The following is a 22,443-nucleotide window of genomic DNA, read 5'->3' on the forward strand; positions in this document are numbered from 1 at the left end:
CTCCCCAGGATGGAAGAGCCCCTTTAGGATTCTCCGGGGCACATAGTCAGGTCTTGATTATTGTATATTAGGGACAGAAGTATGACATGTTTGTGGGAAAGCTCAGTATCAACTGGAGCTTTCTCAGGGGAGGGTTCCCAGGATTGGGGAAGATTTGAAGCCCTGATCTAGATAATCAGCTTTGAAAAGAGAAGCCCTGGGGTTGGGGTAGGTCAAGGGTGTTTCAGTTTGTCTGAGGGGTAGCCACGGAGACCTGTAGATGTCTCCAAAGAGCATGCAAAGGAATTATAGCAAGGCAGCACTCAGCTTTTCCTAACCTGTGGCCTCCTAGTACCTGTAGAGCTACTTAGCAGTGCTGAATGGCATAGTCTGCTCTTGGAAGAAAGTAGTTTCTCAACCCTTGAAATGTTCATAAACCATATGTCAGTAACATTGCCAGTGGGGGTTCTAAATTGGGCTGGAGTCTTCAAGAGATGGATGCTTAGGTGCCAGCCAACAAGAGATTCCCGAACACTGGCTTGCCTCGGTGGAGAAGCAAAGGGCAGAGAAGCAGCTCCATAAATAATACAAGCTCCTTTGGTCTCCAACTATTAAAAGTATAAGATTCTCCTCTATTTCTCACCCAGGCAGCATTGTGCTGACACTCAGTCCCACATATTTCTGCTTACAAACCCTAGGGGTTAGGATTCCACTCCCATCTCAATGCTGAAACAGTGCTCACGACTACAACTTCTCTACATAGAACCCTGAACGTACCCCTGTGAAGTCACCAGTGATTTCTTAGACTCTCAATGTGTTTATTTATCAATTTAACAGGTATTTAAAATGACTATTATGTTCTCTCCCCTCTCTAACATGTACTGCAACTTAAGCTAATAAGACAGAGAAAATTCAGAGATCACATTTCAAGAGAATATGATGTCCTGGCTTCTGCTGACTGTGCTCATGTTAAGTGCTAGATGTTCATGAAAAGGAAGAGATGATCCCCTGGGGTCATTTCAGAGTCCTATACCTCCCTATTAAGAACGCTCAGAAAGGGAAACTGGATTCAACCAGGAACCCAAGATACCCTTACTCCCACCTTCCCACTTTCAGGGAAATTAGGTTAGGAAAAAGAATTAGCCAATCACTTTTGAACATTAAAGTAATTCAAATAAATAACTTATTAATTAAATTACTGATAAAAGCTCAATTGCCGGCAGTTTTAAAACTAGATTTGTAAGAAGGAATAAGAAAATAGAGGAGACCTCAATCAGAGTTTTGCAAATAACCAAATCCCTGGTACTTACAGAGTACAGAGGTGTCACTCCCTGCAATGGACTGAATGTTTGTGCCCCTTCAAAATTCATGTTAAATCTTTACCCCCAAGGTGATGGTATGAGGAGATGAGGCCTTTGGGCCATGGTGATTAGGCCATGAGGGTAGAACCCTCATGAATTGCATTAATGACCTTCAAAAAAGGAATTTGCCCTCTTTCTGCCACATGAGAATACAACCAGAAGGAAGCCCTCCATAGAACGCAACCATGCTGGCACTCTGACCTTAGACTTCCAGCCTCCAGATCTGCAAGAAATAAATTTCTGTTGTTTATAAGCCACCATGTCTATGGTACTGTTTTGTAGCACCCCATACTGACAAAGACACCCCCACAGCCAGTGCCACAGGTAACGAGTTGGAGTGAATGCAGTCAGGACCCGGAATCAACTGCAGCTTGGGGTCCGGGCCCAGAAGACAGACAGTGTCTGCGGCGGGCAGCCTGGCGCCCAGTCTGGCAGTTTTATAGAAATATGGCTCCTTCTTAGAGTCATAAAACACTGGGATGCACAGGACCCTAAGACTCTGAGAGCAATTTCCTCATTTGACGAATAAGGAAACAGCTTAGAGTGGTTTGACAAGTTGCTGACGTTCCTAAGGAAGTAATTGTCAGAAGGTGACTGGGTCCCATTTTATCTGACCCCAGGGTCAGTGTGTTTAATCCATCGTATCCCACCATCTCTCTAAATACCTCTTTGCGTAAAGCTGGCACTCAGACAGCATTCTAAGGGGAAGCCAGCGCTATCGCCATCCATCACCAGCCTGTCTCCCCTCCTGTGACCCCCTGGCACCTCTAGGAGCAGCAGGACCAGCTCTGTCTTCTGACTCCCCTGCAGCTCTGCCCCGGCTGCCTCTTCCCCAGAGGACTTGCTTTCCTCACTCTTTAGTGTTCATCTAAATGGTTTTCTTGAAGGAAACTCACCTAAGCAAGATGATTCTCATAATTCTAAGGTGGGTGCTTTTCTGAGCTTAAGCCTCCCCAGAATTTCATGCAAAGCATCTCTCTGGGTAAAATGCAGAGCTGTTTTGAGCAGGAATGATTCCCCTGTGGCCCTTACATTCCCACACTATTCCCAAGTCACAGCCTTCAGGGTGTGACCCTTTTAAGAGATTTCCCTTCCTCGGTGCAGAGCCTCTCTGAGAAGATAAGAGCCACAAAACAGGCAGCTCCACAGACTAAGGCAGTGGCTCTCAGAAGCCGGCTTCTGCAAGACAGGAGCCACGGTGGAGGAGTAATCAACTCTCCCTCCCATGAGGCAGCTGTGCAGAGGTCGTGTCTAGAAAACAAAAAATGTCATTACTGCCCATGGGAGAGTGTAATGACCCAAATTATGGCCTGTCAGATGAGGCAGCGCTTGCCCCAGGGAGGCCGCTGCAGCAGGCACAGCTTACAGAGGAGGTAGGAAAGAAATGTGCCCCTGGGCAGCCTGGGGGACATGGGACTTTGGTTTCAGCTGCAGACTTCTGCTTGCCCATTCTGAGGCTATGAAGCCCCCTCCTGGGAGACAGGGCTTCCTGGGCTAAGGGGAGAGGGAAGCAGGGTAATACACACAAGCTACCCTTTAAATAAGGCCACTTGACGTGACTAGTAACCATCCTCTTCACCAACATCTTTAAATAATTCTTCTTTTGTTGTTTATTACAGATTTTAATGTTCCAGAATTTTTATAGAGGATAGAATGGTATAAAAAAATCACTGTTACTTGAAGTGATGTGGGGAGTGGAATAAAATGGAAATTGAATTCACACTAGAGACAAATAGGGCTGAGTCCCAGGCCCAGTTCCATCACTGGCAACCTTAGGCAAGTGAGTTTCCTCTCGGAGCCTCATTTTCCTAATAATGTTACTTTATACAATGGCTCTAGGGATTGAGCATCCATTCATTCAAAAGATATTTACTGAGCACTCATTCTAGGCTGGGGCATACTCTAATAAGTAAATAGTAGTGATTTTATAATAATAGTAATAGGAGCTGTTACTGCAGTTGCTGTAGAAGAGTCATAGGGATATGCATAGATTAAGTGTCAGACACAGTTCCAAGAACATTACATCATTAACCCTATGAGATTAACGAGCCTTTGCAAAGATATGGGGATCCAGGGACCCTCTTATACTTCCAGAGGGAATATAAATAGGTAGAACCACTATGAAGGGGCATTTGACATCATCTAGCAAGTTTGGCAATGCACACACCCTATGATCCTACAATTTGGTTTCTATTTACATGCCCTGAGAAGCTCTTGCACAAATGAAGTAAGAAGCATATAAAAAGATGCTTATCATAGCACTGCTTCAACAGAAAACACTGAAGACAAACTAATGGCCCACAAACCAAATGTATTGTGTTTACAGAAGAAAATACTTCTTCAATCTATCTGTCTATCTGTCTACGTAGATCTTAAAACCTAACTACAAGTGTTGCAAAAGGAAGGGTACATTATGACAGCATTTATGTAACTCTGTAAAATGCACATAAACATTACCATATATGATTTTATGAGTATATCTATATGATGAAAAAAAGCAGTTATGAACATAGAATGATACTCAGGAAGCTAATGACAAAAATGACCTAATTTTAATGGAAAAAAATAGACATAAAGGATTAAACCAACTTAATGGACCTAATCCATTGCCAGGCACAGGTTTGGCACTCAGTAATAACGATTATTTCTCCATACAAAGATGATAAAGGAATCACTCTGTTGGGATTTGACAGAGGTGTAAGAAAGAGCTAGATATTGACCAAGTAACTGAGACGATTATCTTTGACATTGACTTCTTAGGCTTTTTCCACCTGTGCTTTGAGGGGAAAAAAATCTTTTTGATTTTAGCTCTGTTTCAACTCTAAGAAAATGATGATCTAAGAGAGTGTGATATATCACCCCAAAGAACTTTTCATTTTTTTAATGCCTCTGTAGACCTTTAATAAAGTGTCATTGCTTAGATTTTGGTCATATTGGCAAAAAAAAAAAAAAAATTCTTATTATTGTGTCCAAAGCCTGACAGAATGTTTCCAGGGGCAAACTTCTCCTTTTGTTATAAGGTGCAAGATTATCCACAAAGATGAAGTCCACTACCAGTTTATTTTACAGGCTGGTCATGAAGGAACATTTACATTTATGAATTCTAGTGCCACAAATTCTACAAACACTGGAAGCAGAATACTGTTCTCATCATTTGTCAAGTGGAGTATGTTCTCAAAGATCATCTAGTTTTTTACTCAAAGTTTAGTCTGCAGATCAACAGCCTTGGCATTGCCTTGGAGCTTGTTAGAAATGTGGAAAATTAAATCCGGCTACAAAACAACTGAATTAGAATCTGAAGTCTAACAAGATTTCCATGTAACGTATGCACACTAAAGTCTGCAAAGCAGTGATTTTGCCCAGAGGTTTCCAAACCTAGCAAGGAACGACATGGACTCTTTAGCATACAGATCCTTGTGCCTCACTTTCATTAATTAATATTCTTCCATAGGTCTATAACGAGGTCTAGGAATATCTTTTTTAAATTTTGAAATGATTTCAAATATACAAAATAGTTCCAAGACTATTAAAAGCATCGCTCCCCACTCCCCCATCCTCATGTTTTCTACTCGAGATAATTTGAGATTAAATTGACAACATAAAGCCCCATCACTCCTGTAATACTTCAGTGTACATTTTCTACAGATAAAGACCTTCTTTACAACAAAAGTGCAACTATAATAATAAGGCAGCTAACATTGATTTGTTACTAATTATTTCATCATGTGACACCATTTGAGCTTTGTCAGTTGTCAGTACAATGTCCTTTATAACAAAAGCATCTAATCCAGGAATATGAGTTACATTTATTTGTCATGCGTCTTTAGTCTCTCTCCTTCAATCTGGAACTGTTCTTCAGCTTTTCTTTAATTTTTATGACTTTGACCACTTTTGAGGATCACAGGCCAGTTATTTTGCAGAAAGTCCTTCAGTGCAGGTTTGTCTAAAGCTTCTTCAACATTAAATTCAGGTCATGCTCTTTTCCCCAGAAATATCACATAAGAAATAAAGTGTTCTTCTTCTTATGTGCATATGTCTTATTTCATCTTATCAAAGAACACATGATTTCCATGCGTCTTTTGACTGGTGTTATTAAACATGATCTCTGACCATGGGGATGATTGCCAGGTTTTTCCACTATAAAGTTACTCATCTTTACTTTATAATCAATGAGTATTTTGAGGAAATGTATCCTGAGGCTACTGTATGCCTCAACACATTTTTACTCACTAGTTTCAGCATCCATTGATGTTTCCTAGCTGAATTAATTAATGCAATGATTGTTGCTATATGGTGACTTTCAAACTCCGTAATTCCTTCGACATTTATCAGTTGCCATTTCACTGTAAGGAAACATTTTCTCTTCTCTCCATTCATATATCTATATCAGGACAGATTCAAGAATATATTTTATTCATTGGGTTATAATCTTTTGCTATCCTTACATATTTTGTTGCTCAAATTGTCCTAGATTTGACCAAAATGAGCTCTTTCAAGCTGGGTCCTGTGTCCTTTTGACATGTTTCATCATTCACTGAGCACCTCTTTATTTTCTGGCACAAAAATATGTTTTAGCTCATCTAGTACTTTCCCTATCTCAGCCCTAGAATCAGCTATTTCTCCAAGGAGCCATGGTTCCTTTTAGTGAAGAATGATGTTTAGATACCAAGATATCAGTTTAGGTGTGTTCATTGTTATTGAGGTATCACTGCTACCACTTCTTCTCAGTGGTAAGAAATGTATGTGTGTATGTGTCTGTATCATATATACAGGTATGTATATTAATTTCTATACCTAGAAATTACATGTATCAATATATCTATAGATTGACAACTATGGATTCACATGTCAAACTCCAATTACAATTCAAGAATCCTGAGTCAATTCTAGTTTGTTTGTTTATTTGTTTGTTTCCTTTTTGTGTTTCTAATTTTCTTTCCTAACAGTGAGAAGCATGACTCCCATAATCCCACATGTACTTACTTATTAGGAAAATCCCCTCAGTATGTAATCAATACACTGTTGCTGGTCACTGGACTTTTTTATTTTGTAATACTTGGGCTTTTTGTTGAATACTCTGTCACCTGTGCTTAGATAAGAATTTGGGTCACTATTTTTTTCTCACTGCACCTTGACATACTGTATTATAGCACCTTGTTTACCCTGACATCCTTTTCATGTGCCATCTCCTTCTCAAGACTATCAACTTTTCTAAGCCTGAGCCCTAACTTTATTTTTCTTCATATTCCCAGATCCCATCACAGACTCCTGCATGTTATGCTCCCATCCCCAGCCCCCACTGCAGAAGCTCCTCCCACCTCACTTAGGCTTCTACACCTCACACTGGGCTGCCACAGTTGCTGCTCCCCTGCAAAGACACCCCTCTCATCATCCTTCTGCACTGCCTCTGCTCTGCCCTTTAGGAACACACTTCTCACCATGCCAGGCTCTAATACCCACTGCCAGGCTGCACGATGCTTTCCTCACCCTGTTCGGGCTCTAACACACATGCCAGACTGCCATCACTGCCCCCAGCATTGCTCTTCACCCTGCTTGGGCTCTGACACCCCACACTGGGCTGCTGTAACACATTTGCCTGTTCAGGTTTCCTTCTCATCCCACTCGGACTCCAACATCGGGCTGCCTCCACCTCCACCCTCATCTCCTCTTGTGCCAAAACCTCCTCACTCCACCTGGTCCCTGCTATTCCATGTCAGATCATGGCACCCTCTCCACCAGCATAAAGGCACACATCGCTTTGGCCTTGATTGCTTGGGCCCACCCTAAATTCCTATTTTTTAAACAACCTCATTTGGATGATTCTTATGAACAAGCCCAGCAGTGAACTTGCACTGGCATGTTGAGGTCCAGTTGGTAGTTCAACCTGTTACCCATTGCCATGATTCTCTACACCATGCTTAAGATTTCCTGTGGCTGCCTTTTGCCCAAAAACGAAGCTCACACAGTTCCATTCATGGGAAGGTCCTTTACACCTGAAGTTTTATTCCTTCTCATTTTCATCCCTATTCCTTAGTCTACTCACTTCAGACAGAGTCTAAATAATCACATTTTTCTCTAAATCTTCTCTTTTTTTATTTCTTCTTTTTTTTGTTTTTTTGTTTGTTTGTTTGTTTAGATGGAGTTTCACTCTTGTCGCCCAGGCTGGAGTGCAATGGCATGCTCTCGGCTCACTGCAAACTCCACCTCCTGGGTTCAAGTGATTCTTCTGTCTCAGCCTCCCAAATAGCTGGGATTACAGGCATGTGCCACTGTATCCGGCTAATTTTCTGTTTTTAGTAAAGACAGGGTTTCTCCATGTTGGTCAGGCTGGTCTTGAACAACCAACCTCAGGTGATCCACCTGCCTTGGTCTCCCAAAGTGCTGGGATTACAGGCGTGAGCCACCACGCCCAGGCTCTAAATCTCTTTTACATTCCTAAAATCTCTAGGCTCATAAACATTTTCTTATATGTCACAGTTTTTATATTCCTTGATATTTTAAAGCTTTTTATTGGGAATATTCTAGGTTGTGAATGTTCTTCTCAAAATGTGATTACTGTTATAGTGACCTCACCTCCTTTAACTTGAAATACATACTTCTACTGATTCATCCTAGGATTCATCCAATTTTCCATTCTATATATTAAACAAAGAGCTCACATTGAGCTGGCTGTCCTCTAAAACTTTTAGGCCTTTCTCTCACAAATCTCTTTATTTTATGAAAGAGAAAATGGATCTTCATATAATTCAAAGTGATTTGGCCTCAATGCATAAATAAGATGACAGGGGAAATACATAAAGTCACTGGCTTATTTTTATCTTATTCTAAAATTTTGTATTTACTTACCAAAATGTCATGTTCGTATTTCTCAGGTATTTATTGAGGACATTCTTAAAACAATCAAGCTTCTCAAAGTTCCCTTAATTATGGAGGTTATTGTCACTTTCGACAGAGCTACATTAAAAAGGAGAATCTCCAAATTAACTTACTTTGGGCCCATGATTTAGCAATAAGCCATTTCATTTAAATGAATTCTTAGGCATAGTCCCAACACATAAAACATATAAAAGGGATCTTCCCTTTTTGTAACTTGTAACACCATCTTAGCTTTATCCTTGTTTCCTGGAGTATTTCCCAGGTCCTCCACAGAATATAGAAGATTCACTGGATGGATTATCAAGGAGCTGCAAAATATATTGAACAGTCATTTTGCCACAAATAGCTGGCCGGAAAGTGCAGCTTCCATTACTAGCCTAATGGGTCCCCTGTCTGAGTGCTGGAAAATGTATTATAAACTCTAAACCTAGCGTCTGTCAGAATGAATTGGCTGGTCCTCAATAGTAAGGTGATGATTGGAATCACTTAGAGATGTCATAGAGACAGGCCATCCATCCAACCATCCATCCATCTATTCATCCATCCCTCAAAATTATTGTAAGGAGTCAAGATCCTTAAACTGGTTGTAGAACAAATATCTACATTTTTCTAAGGAATGTCATTAGCCAAGTCCTTTGGTTTATTCATCTTGAGTCTTATGGATGGTGGACACCATCATATCCCAGATGCTTTCCTGTCATAGTGCCAGATCAGGCTTTTGTTGGGAGGGGCTGGGTGGTGGTCTTTCCCATTTGGGTAACAGCCAAGGTATTCCCTAGTTTCCTGAAACTGCAATCACATTTGCTCTTTTCTAATAAGGCATGTTCTCTAGTTCAAGGTAAGGCCTCCTCTGATTTTCATCACTTATTTTTTCAGTCTTAGAGATACAGTTTCCTTCACCATGATTTTAAAACTTTTGGCTGATATACATGTCAAGTTTCTATAAGAAGGGGTTGACAAGGGAGGGGATACGAGCATTTATTAAATAACTGCTATGCATTAGTGTGTTATGTTCTTGCATTGCTATAAAGAAATAATTGGGACAGGGTAATTTATAAAGAAAAGAGGTTTAATTGGCTCACAGTTTTGCATGTTTTACAAAAAGCATCCTGCTGGCATCTGCTCAGCTTCTAGGGAGGCCTCAGGAAGCTTACAATCATGGTGGGAGGCTAAGGGGGAGCAGGCACAATGCACGGCAAAAGCAGAAGCAAGACAGAGAATAAAGGGAGGTGCCACACACTTTTTTAAATGACCAAATCTTGTGAGAACTCACTATCATGAAGACAGTACCAAGCCATGAGAGATCCACCCTCATGATCCAAACACCTCCCACCAGGCCCCACCTCCAGCACTGGGGATTACATACAAAATGAGATTTGGGTGAGGACAAATATCTAAACTATATCAACTAGATAGTTTGCTAGTTGTTTTCCTACTTTGATTTATGCTTTTCTCATGGTTGGTGCCTGCTCACCTCTCAGACCTAGCTTCAAAGTCACCCATGACTAAATGATCTAATTAGGTCTCTTTCATTCTATTTTCTAAATTTTAATCTAGTGTATTCCAATATAATTTTATAATTAACAGCTTATCTCCTATTTCCACTGAGATATAAGTTTGCTGAAGGCAGCAGTTATGACTGTTGGATAAGTTACTTATCTTGTGAATTTATTCATCTATAAAAGATGATGTACCATTAGGAACTCCCTCATAGAGTTATATGAGGCAGAAAATCCAGCTAAAAACATCTTTTTAGTATGTCTAGCCTCTCAAAATATGGGTAGACTCTAAGTCTAGACTTGGAAAAAAACAGAGGAAGGTGTAATTTGTAGCTGCCTATTTAATCCACATTTTCAAATTCAGGTTAGTGATTAATAAAATTGACATTAATCTAATCATTATTTCTGATTTTTTTTGTCTATTTTCTTAATTGATCCTAAATTCAGACAAATAGAAAGATATACTAAAATATCAAGCCTGATCTCTGGCCTCTGATGTAGGCAAAGTAGTAACATAGATAGAAAATATCTGTCTTTTCACTGGGATCTCTGAGAAACAGGACATGTTTCCTAAACAAGGTGCTAAAACTTCAAGACCCACTTTTGGTGAGATTGGAATTAAACATGGGAGTTAAAAGGAACAGAATAGAAACAAGGATGACATCAAAAGTCTGGCTTTTAACTGAGTAATTGAAGTTTAGTTCAAATTAAGTTGTTTTTGTTTGGGTGTGGTAGGGGGCAATTGATGACTTCTGTAAGGAGACCCTCCTGATTCCCAGAGAGAGCACAACAGCAATAGCTCTTGCTCTACTGGCTGGGGTGTAAAACCAAGTTTGGAGTGTGGGTTCCAGCAGCAGGGACATCTAAGGAGCTCTGCTGGGTTGTCAATAATGCTGTGGTCTTTTTATCTAGGATAGTGGAAGGAAAAGCAAGATGACCAGGCATTCTTGGGACAGGACTGTGCCAACCAGCTTCTGGCCTCCAGACAGCTTGACTTTGGCCCCAGCTCTCCAGCAATTCTTCATAATCCTCCTACCCCCAACACGCATTGAGAAAGGAGATGGTGTGGGCAAGTTTCATAAAGAACTAACATTTGAGAAGGGCACAAGAAAGCAAGAAAACTTGTCTGGTCCAGGAAGACAAGAGGCATAAAGGATGTTCAGTGGCCGTTGAGCAGGCATTTATGTTTGCAGCAGGCATTTTGAATAAGGAAGAACTGGGTGATCAGTCTGACAATGTATTTAGAAGCTCTCTATTTTTGTGTGTTCAGAACAGCACATTATTATTTATTACATTCCAAATAGTCAAGTTGCATAATCTTCCTATTTCTTGCCACTCTGTTTTGTCTAGGTTTGAACAAATTACGTCTGTTACCGAAAGTCTTGCATAAAGAAAAAGTTGTGTTTTCAAGGACTGTATTCAAATAAATATTTTAAAAATGCAGAAAACACCTTTGAGTTACCATTCAAGAAGGTAGTGCAGGTTCACTCTTAGCTAATATTTGTGAAGAACTTATGCATGATACATGTTGTAGAATTGACAGTAGTAATAGAGCGGGGTTTTATTTGATTTAACTTGCTCATTGCAAAGAGTCATGTATAGTCTTGTTGAGGTGCTATATAGCATTTTAAGTAAAATGGTGCTGCAGGGGAGACAGGATAGACTTTCCAATGTCTCCCAAAGGCAGCCTCAGCCTGCACCAGAAGAGTTCTGGGCATGAGAGGAAGACTGAACAAAGCCATGTGCAAGATGAGCCCATTTTAAGTGAAATGGCTGTGTGGAGAGTCCCATCAGCTCCTTTGCAAATGGACAAGTCATAAACCTGCCTAATGACTTGGAAACTCAAAATTGCCCTCTTCATTTTAGAGAATTTTTAATGTTGTCCTCTCCAATGGGCACCATTAACAAAGACACCCTTCACTCCTCCACATGGGTTGCCTGGTAGGCAAGCATGTTTTCAGTAAGACCAGAGGGGAAAAGAACTCTCAGTGGGGGAAAGATTTGTATAGAGAGAGGAGCACTTGCTAATTTCTCCAACCCACCCAATCCATTGAGCCGGAGAGACTGTAGGGTGTGCAAACCACAGAGAAAGTAGAATTTATCTCAGCTGTGATTGCATCTTCCAATCATTTTAATCTCTCTTTCTTTTGACACTGTATAATAATACTTTCTTCAAGGAATGTTCTTTAATCTTATAATTTGAAAACAAATTGTGTTTCAGCTGTCCTTCTGGTAAGCGACCTTTAATGGTTTTGCTATAGGTAAAACTGTCATTATGTTCTGCCTCCCTACTCAGCTTTCTGGATATCAAATTGCTCAGATGCTGCGGTTTTTGTCAGTGATAATATTGCCCTTTCAAAATTTCTCTGTAAGCAGGCTGAAAGGATTCATTCAGAGCAGTGGTTTCATTAATTTATTTAAATGCATTTCTCAAACAAAGCAGGTTAGTTGTTTCAAAATGTCAAGGTCTGGAAGCAGATTTGAAAATATTCTACAAAATACAATTGTCCAGGCTTTCTGGGGTAAAGATAGTAGAGACTTGTCAAAGAAGCAAACTGACATGTGGCCACATGCTGTTCCCAAAGGCCCCAGCAGTCTTGTCCAAGGAGATCAGCAGCATTCACGCTCGGCTCTGTGGCAGGATCGGGCTCCTGCTTACAAAAAGGGCTGTGTTGTAGCAAAATGGTTTTGCTGTGGATGAAAGTCAGCACTAATCTTTCTAATACAAATTGCCTCTCCCTTAAGGGAGTTGCTTGCAGCAGATTATTTTAGCTTTGCAAAGTGACTAGGCCCATTGGATGGGAACCCAGGTGGAGTGAATTCTACTTGCTCAACTGGATGAATTGGGGTCTAGGGAGCTTCAAGTTGGAGGAAACAGAGGCACTGGACCAGGCAGAGGAAGATGAAATAGCATGTGTTGAAAACCTGCGTGAAATGCAAACAGGCAATTCTAAAGTATTGGCTGGAATATGTCATTTAAGAAAGGAGTAAAATATATCTTCTTCAAACATAGCTCTTATCACTCTGGATTTTCAATCACCCAGATGTTTTAGCTTTTCTCATTCCCCTACTAAAAAAGCAATGACTCCCTATTGTCTACTGAATAATATATAATCTTCTTAGCATGACATTCAAGACCCTCCACACTCTGGCATCAGCTTGTCTTTGAAATTGTAATTCCCATTATAAACCCCTCACACACATCGTACATACTCAAGTGAAATTAGATATCCCTCTGTTTCCTAATGATGCCAGGCTTTTTTTTACCCACCCTCCTGCTTTTGTGACAGCTGGAGACCCTCTCCCCTCTTCACCCTCCTGTCAACCCCCATTGCTTCTTCATAGCCTGGTACAAATGCCTGGAAACTCACCCCATACTGCAAGGAAGGTCTTTACCTTCTGATTTTTCATGACACTTGGTAAGTCTAAGGCCCATACCATATCACAGTGGACTGATTATATGATGATCTAGATATACACTGCACATTCCCTCTAGAGAATGAATGAACTCCCCACAGGCAAGACCGGTCCTTACCCACCCACCATCTCTTTACTGCGGAGCTTCTCAGCCCTGCAGCACATCTTAGTCATCTGGGGGCTTCATGGAAATACCAACACTGGGCTGCAAATGGTCTGAGGTTGGGGTCTAGGCATTTTTGTTTATTTTTATTTTGGGGTGTTTCTTTTTTTTTTTTTTACCATCTGAACAATTTTTAAGTTTACAGTTCAGTAATGTTATGCATATTCACATGGTTGTACCTCCAGAACATTTTCATCTTGCAAAACTGAAACTCTGTACCCATTAAACAATGACCCCATTCCCCCCAACCCCCGCCCCAGCCACCACCATTCTACTGTCTGTCTCCATGAATTTGACTACTTTAGATATCTCATGTAAGTGGATTCATACAGTATTTGTCTATTTATGGCTGTCTTATTTCACTCAACATAATATTCTCAAGGTTCATCCATGTTGTATACCATGCAACAGGATTTCTTTCCTTTAGTAAGCTAAATAATATTCCATTATAGTTATATGTTATACTGTCTTTGTTCATTCATCTGTGAGTGGACATTTGGGATGGTTCCACCCCTTGTCTACTGTGAATAATGCTGCTATAAACATGGATGTGCAGATGTCTTTTCAAGATCCCGCTTTCTATTATTTTGGCTGTATTCCCAGAACTGGGATTACTAGATCATACGGTAATTCTATGTTCAATTTTTGAAGCAGTCATCATACTGTTTTCCACAGAAGCTGCACCATTTTATATTTCTACCAACAGTGTATAAGAGTTCTAATTTCTCCATATCCTTGCCAACACTTCTTATTTTCTGTTTTAGTGCTAGTAGCCATCCTAATGGGTGTGAGAGGTGTCTCATTGTGGTTTTCATTTGTATCTCTCTAATGATTGGTGACGTTGAGCATCTCTTCATGCTTATTGGCCGTTTGTATATTATCTTTGGATAAATGTCTATTCAAGATCTTTGCCCATATTTTAGTTCTGTTATTTTTTATTGTTGAATTGCAAGATTTCTTTATGTATTCTACATATTAACCCTTTATCAGATTTAAAAATATGTTCTCCCAATCTGTAGTTTGCCTTTTCACTCCATTGATGGCATTCTTTGATGCACAGAAATTTTTAAGTTTGATGCAGTCCCATTTGTCTATTTTTACTTTTGTTGCCTGTGTTTTTGATGACATATCCAAAAATTCATTGTCATACTCATTGTCATGAAGCTTTTCCCCTATGCCCCTATGTTTTCTTCTAGGAGATGTATAGTTTTTGGTCTCATGTTTAAGTCTTTAATCCAGCTTGAGTTAATTTTTGTATATGTGATAAGAATGTCATTCTTTTGCATGTGGATATCTAGTTTTCCCAACACCAGTTGTTGAAAAAGCTCTTTTCCCTTTGCATGATCTTAGCACTTTTTGCAAAGATTATTTGATCACATAAACCAGGATTTATTTATGGACTCTATTCTATTTCACTGGTCTATGTCTATCTTTATTCCAGTACCATACTGATTTTTTTGATTACCATAGCTTGTAGTAAGTTTTAAAATTAAAGATTGTGACACCTCTAGCTTTGTTCTTTTTAAATATTTTGTTGTCTATTCAGGGTCCTTTGAATCCATATTTATTTTAAAATGAATTTTTCTAATTCTGAAAAAAATGCCACTGGGATTTTGATGGAGATTATGTTGAATCTACAGACTGCTTTGAGTGGGTAAGGTATTTATTAGAAGCTCCCCAGGAGATTCCAATGCATAATCTCCACCGAAAGCCAGTGATATGGTGTGGCTATGTCCCCACCAAAATCTCAACTTAAATTGCATCTCCCAGAATTCCCATGTGTTGTGGGAGGGACCCAGGTGGCAGTAATTGAATCATGGGGGCCAGTCTTTCCCATGCTATTCTCATGAGAGTGAATAAGTCTCACAAGATCTAATGGGTTTATCAGAGGTTTCTGCTTTTGCTTCTTCCTCATTTTTCTCTTGCCACCATCATATAGGAAGTGCTTTTCACCTCCCACCATGATTCTGAGGCCTCCCCAGCCATGTGGAACTGTAAGTCCAGTTAAACCTCAGTTCATTCCCAGTTTCGGGTATGTCTTTATCAGCAGCATGAAAATGAACTAATACAGTAAATTGGTACCAGTAGGGTGGGACATTGTTGAAAAGATTCCTGAAAATGTGGAATTGACTTTGGAACTGGGTAACAGGAAGAGTTTGGAACAGTTTGGCAGGCTCGGAAGAAGACAAGAAAATGTGGGAAAGTGGGGAGCCTCCTAGAGACTTGGAGGGCTCAGGAGACAAGAAAATGTGGAAAAGTTTGGAACTCCCTAGAGACTTGTTGAATGGCTTTGACAAAAACGCTGGCAGTGATATTAACAATAAGATCCATGCTGAGGTGGTCTCAGATGGAGACGAAGAACTTGTTGGGAACTGGAGCAAAGGTGACTCTTGTTATGTTTTAGCAAAGAGATTGGTGATATTTTGCCCCTACCCTAAAGATTTGTGGAACTTTGAATTTCAGAGAGTTGATTTAGAGTATCTGGAGGAAGAAATTTCTAAGCAGCAAAGCATTCAAAAGGTGACTTGAGTGCTGTTAAAAACTTTCCATTTTAAAAGGGAAACAGAGCATAATTTTGTTCAGAAAATTTTCAGCCTGATGATGCAGTAGAAAAGGAAAACTCATTTTTTTTTTTAGGAGAAATTCAAGCCAGCTGCAGAAATTTTCATAAGTAGCAAGGAACCTAATGTTAATCCCCAAGACCACAGGGAAAATGTCTCCAGGCCACATCAGAGACCTTCACAGCAGCCCCTCTCATCACAGACCTGGAGGTCTGTGGTTTTGTGGGCTGGGTCCAGGGTCCCCGTGCTGTATGCCGCTTAGGGACTTGGTGACCTGTGTCCCAGCTGCTCCAGTTGTGGCTGAAAGGGGCCAACATAGAGCTCAGGCTGTGGCTTTAGAGGGTGGAAGCCCCAAGCCTTGGCAGTTTCCACATGGTGTTGAGTCTGCCGATACACAGAATTGAAGAATTGAGGTTTGGAAACCTCCATCTAGATTTCAGAAGAGGTAGGGAAATGCCTGGATGCACAGGCAAAAGTTTGCTGCAGAGGCAGGGCCCTCATGGAGAACTGCTGCTAGGGCAGTGCAGAAGGGAATTGTGGGGTCAGAGCCCCCACACAGAGTCCCTACGGGGGCATTGCCTAGTGGAGCTGTGAGAAGAGGGTCACCATCCTCCAGATCCAGATTGGTAAACCCACCAACAGCTTGCACCATTTGCCTGGAAAAGCCACAGACACTCAACACCAGCCCATGAAAGCAGCTGGGAGGGAGGCTATACCCTGCAAAGCCACATTGGTGGAGTTGACCAAGACCATGGGAACCCACCTCTTGCATCAGTGTGACCTGGATGTGAGACCTGGAGTCAAAGGAGATAATCTTGGAGCTTTAAAATTTGACTTCCCTGCTGGATTTTGGACTTGGGTGGGCCCTGTAACCCCTTCGTTATGGCCAATTTCTCCCATTTGGAACAGCTGTATTTACCCAATACTGTACCCCCATTGTATCTAGTAAGTAACTAGCTTGCTTTTGATTTTACAGGCTCATAGATGGAAGGGACTTGCCTTGTCTCAGATGAGACTTTGGACTGTGGACTTTTGGGTTAATGCAGAAATGAGTTAAGACTTCGGTGGACTGTTGGGAAGGCATGACTGGTTTTGAAATGTAAGGACATAAGATTTGGAGGGTCCAGGGATGGAGTGATATGGTTTGGCTGTGTCCCCACCCAAATCTCAACTTGAATTATATCTCCCAGAATTCCCACATGTTGTAGGAGGGACCCAGGGAGAAGTAATTGAATCATGGGGGCCAGTCTTTCCCATGCTATTCTCATGATAATGAATAAATCTCATGAGATCTGATGGGTTTATCAGGGGTTTCCGCTTTTGCTTCTTCCTCATTTTTCTCTTGCTGCCATCATATAAGAAGTGCCTTTTGCCTACCACCATGATTCTGAGGCCTCCCCAGCTATGTGGAACTGTAAGTCCAATTAAACCTCTTTTTGTTCCCAGTTTTGGGTATGTCTTAGCAGCATGAAAATGAACTAATACAGCCACCACTGTCTCTCTACAGTGGCTGACACAGTGCCTTGAGAATAGTCATTAAATGAGAACTTGTTTTAACTCATTAATCAGTTACTATCATGCCTTTTATAACTACTTTGGTTCATGAAGCAATGTGACATTGTAAAATTTGATTTAAAAGGTAAACAACAAACAAACAAACAAACATAAAAGGCCAGCAAATGAGCCCATGATCAAAAACAGCCAGGCACTGTAAAATGATTAACGCTGAAAGCGGACCACATCTGTAACTAAGCCTCCTTCCCAAAAGAACATCCCTCACTGCAAGAATAAAGCATGTGGCGCCAGTGAAATGAGCAAAGGGGAAGATAGACATGAAATCAGAACCCGGCCTGATCATGGCCAGCTGATTCTGAACTCTCCCAGAGATTCTTGTGAACCAGACACCAGTGGAAGTGGAAATGTCTTGTTAACCAGATATGAGTGGGATATTCCACCCAATATCCCATGAGTGGAATTTTCCAGAAGATCTCTAGCCTCCTATTCTACTCCCCAGAAAAGAATATGCAGACATCCACAGTTCTGGCTTAAAAATCAATATTTTTTCTTTCTCTCTTAACAGACTGCCCTTCCTTCTAGCTCGCTAAGCTTTCCTGCAGCTTGCAGTGATGCACATGCTGTCTGCAGGCCTCCTTCCTTCTGGGAAGCCAGTACCCATAGAACCAAAGGCAGGGAAGTGGGTGGTAGAGACAGTGTTGCCTATTACTTCCTAGAGGAAGAAAAGAATGTGCAAATATTACTATGAAAGACACTCAAAACCTCTTATAAATTGTGAAACATTCTTTTACTTTAAATGTTTACTTCTTTTACTTTTATTTTTTACTTACAAAATATGCATTTTTCACAAAGATAAAAACTAAAAGCCTACTGCTAATATACTTAAATGCCCTGCGTTTCCATCCGTATTAACTGGGCAGGGTCCTGGAGGCTCCGGGAATTCACATCCCTCTGTCAATACAGCTCCCTCCAAGCTGCCTTGATGGAGCAGAGCTTACAGTGCACAGCTGCAAGTTAGTGAGCTCTCCAAGCAGAACCAGAACAATGATGCTTAGCAATTTGATTGTCTTAAAAGAAATCCTCTTGAAATACAGATCAGGCTCTCTTCTAAAAAGGGTATTAAGCCTTGGCTTGGAGATAAGAAAGAGACAAAGAAGGTGACTTTCTTTGGAAGTGCCCCAGCTGGGTCTTCAGCCATTGGGAGTTTTTCTTCTGAAGATAGTGTTGAGGGAATTTCAGGAGGCTAGAAGAGATCAGGCTCCCTGGACAGGAGCCGATCAGTCACCCCAACCCACAGAGTTGCAGCTTCTTTATTTTACAATGATAGCTCTAACAGTCTAGTGTGTCCTGGTTGCTGTTGTTGTTGCCCTGGTCCTCATGACTTGGGCAGAAACAGGATGGAGTATAAATGGGTGTGTGTGGCATAAATGCTCATAGAAGGAAAGTAGAAAGAGGGTAGGAAGGAGAGGAAGAGGAAAGGAGAGTGAAGGGGGAAAGGGAAAGAAAGAAGAAGAGGCAAGGATGAGAAAGAGAGGTATCACTGGGGCACTGCCTCTGGCACATACAGGCTCATCTTTGGAGGGTATGAGTTTGCTGTGGGGCTAGAGAATTCAACTGCAAACATGGCTGGAAAGAGAGAGTGTTTTCTTCTGTGTGAAATATTGATAATTTTCACAAATTTCACTTCAGGCTAAATAATCAAGATCGGTGGATTTCAGCATTTTATGCTGAAAAACATCTCTGTCCTCTCATGCACATGAGGGAATCTGCTCTCCTAACCTACCTCTCTATCTGCTCATCCTCTCAAATGCAGCTCAGAATATATCTTCTTATTACAGCCCTCACTAACCACCCAGCATTAGGCAGTGATACCACCCACCTCCTTCTCTGAACTTCTAGAGTATTATCAACTGTAAAATTCAGTTAGCAACGAATGAGTCATGTACTACATGGAGCTATCTATTTCATTGTTCTTGCAAAGTGCTATTAAATAAAGGATGGACATATGTTCAGGTTTAGCCCAGACAGTACATGTTTACACAGGTTAGTCCAGATTAATAATTATCACCTCCTTTTACTCTCACAAGTGTCTCAGTTAGGGAAGATAAAAAACGTGGTCAGCCTATTTACATGTTAAATTCTATATCATTCCAGACTCCCTAATGAGAGTCTAAAAGCTCTTTGGGGCTCTCTGTCATTCTCCACACCAGTCTGGTTCCCTATATTCTGTGCCCAATAGTGTCTTTATTGTGAGCATGAATCATCCTTTTTGTTGTAGAAGATGGAAAATGAACGAGTCCTAAAAACTGGTGAACATGTTGAATAAAAAGAGGGGAGTTTTCATTTTAACTTAGGCCCTTGTTGTTTTCATTGTTTAAGATTTAAAACACATCACATTCCAGAACTGAAGATGAGGGCAATTCCCAGACTTACATCTGACGTTTAAAGATAATAGTGAAGGAGAAAGTGCCAGTTCAAAGGCAGACAGTGTTCTGCCTGTCCTGATGCTTGCAGACTGCTCACCTCTAGCAAGTTCGGGCAGCCTAGGCTTCCCGGTCACCTTGGGTTACTCAAAAATTTATTTATTCAATTTCATTCTTGGAGTAATATAAGTGTACTGGCAAATAAAATGAGAATTTAAATGACAAACATTCTGAAAACAAAAATCTAGAAAATGAAATCTCTTCTCTCTTATTGAAACATTATGTTCTCCAGATGAAAGTGAAAATCACCTCTTTTGTTCTCTGTCTTCATTTTCTTCTAGTGGGAGAAATAGGGAGACGGTCCTATTATCCCCCATCTATTCATCTACCCATGGATCCATATTTATTAAGCACCTATCATGTACAAAACATGGAGCTCTGTGTCTGACAAGTGATAAATAGACACAGTCCCTTCCTTCAAGTAGCTCATAGTCTAATATGCAAAAGAGATACCAAATGCTAGTGCAAACAGTTATGTAATTAATATCTAGGTATTAAGGATTATTTCAGCAAGAGCTTAACTGAAATTCTTACCTACACTGAAGAGTCAGAAAGGACCTCACTAAACAAGAGACATTTAGGCTGAGACCCAAAAGGCAAATAGGAATTTGGGTAGAAGAAGAACAGAGGAAGAAATTTCCAGGCATAAGTAGCAACTGGCACAAAAGCCCTCAGGTGAGAGTGACTTTGAAAAGAAAAAATGTGCCAGGCTTGCTGAACAAGGTCGGTGAGGTACAGAAAAGGGGAAGACTCCACTAGGCTTGGCCCCTTACTCCAAGGTTTGGTTTCTTTCTTTTCCCTTTGATCGATTACCCCAAACCAGTTACCAAGGTCAACAACTAAACAGGTAGCTGAGTGAACATCAAAATCACTGCCAGGTCTTAGGGACTTTCAGTTTGGCTTACATCATTTTGGGAAACAACGACAAGAATGATGCTTAGTAGAACCCTGTGCCCTGGCAGTAACATTTTCGAAAGACAGGCATACCTAATCACCATCACTTCTGAACAAATTGCTCCACTTTTAAGCACTCCTCATCTCTCCAGGTCATGTTCTACTATTCTCTAGGAATAACCAACACATCAGTTATTAATTTTTGTGGATGCCAGCCTGGATGTGGCTGTGGCTTTCTATGCTAAAGGCTACCAAAATAAAAATGGAAAGGCACAGTTTCTGTCTTTAAGGAGCTTCAAATGAGCAAGGGAAATATTGAAAATAAAGTTCTGGCATGGTAGATAGAAAATAGACTTTGGAGTCAGAGGCTTGGGTTGAAATGATGCCTCTATCACTTGTGAATTTTGTGACCTTACACAATTTTATTAAACTCCCTGAGCCTCATTGATTAATTTGAAAAATGAAGATAATATCCACCTGCCTCCTAGAACTGTTGGGAAGATTGAATGAAGTAATATTTTCAGATTCTGTGTGTGAATGTGTGTACAGAGAGTAATATTTTCAGATACTTTGGGAGGCCGAGGCGGGCAGATCACCTGAAGTCAGGAGTTTGAGACCAGCCTCGCCAACATGATGGAACCCCATCTCTACTAAAAATACAAAAAATTAGCTGGGCATGGTCGTGGGCTCCTGTAATCCCAGGTATTCGGGAAGCTGAGGTGGAAGAATCACTTGAACCTGGGAGGCAGAGTTTGCAGTGAGCGAAAATCGCGCCACTATACTCCAGCCTGGGCAACAAGAGTGAAACTCCATCTTAAAAAATAATAATAATAAATAAAAATAAAATTAAAAATATTTTCAGATTTTGTGTGTGTGTGTGTGTGTGTGTGTGTGTGTGTGTGTGTGTGTGTGAATGTGTGTACTCATTTCCAAGCGAAGAGAGATGGAGAAAAAATATCAACAGAAATTCTTCCCTACTCTTCAGTATATAGACTGATGGGAACACAGACACATAGACAGACATCGTAATCACCATGTAAAATGTAGGTTCAACAATGCGCAAAAAGATGATGAGTAAAGTAAAGGAGAGGCGGTGATGTAGAGGAAGGGACAGATTCAGGAGCCATCTCAGGTACATTCAATTATATAGATGTAAAAAAATTGAGATAAAATATTAACAAGGTTTTGTTTCATACAGACAATTTGAAATCATGTGAATCCCTGAATGCAAAATGCATTGATATGGTTCTTTTCTAAACTATTAGGTCAAATGAATTGAAGCTTTGTTCATACTCTAACCAGATGCCAGTGACATGTTAGCTGGCAAACAAACATGGCTACCTTCAGAGGTTTAGTCTTAACTTCCACAAGTTTTCAGCTATGTATGGTCTTTATGAACCATGTCCTTTGAGGAAGTACCAGTTATCTTGCATTTGGGGTGTAGGTGGGGAGAACTAATAAGACTTAGTCAATGAATGAGGGGCAAAGAAATGCTATAAGACAGAAGGAAGAGTAAAGTTTGACTTCTAGTTCCGTAGCTTCTGTGACTTGTTACCTGGCAAAACCATTTAATAAGATATCTTTAATCTGAAAAAAACAAGTTCCTCACTGAAAAGTGTGCAAAGATGTGTTGGACAATTGTGTGACAGGAATATTATAAATGAAATTCATATGTCTCATCAGCTATTGGACAAG

The sequence above is a fragment of the Pan troglodytes genome, chromosome 12 (genome assembly GCF_028858775.2).
Source record: "Pan troglodytes isolate AG18354 chromosome 12, NHGRI_mPanTro3-v2.0_pri, whole genome shotgun sequence".
Lineage (NCBI taxonomy): Eukaryota > Metazoa > Chordata > Mammalia > Primates > Hominidae > Pan > Pan troglodytes.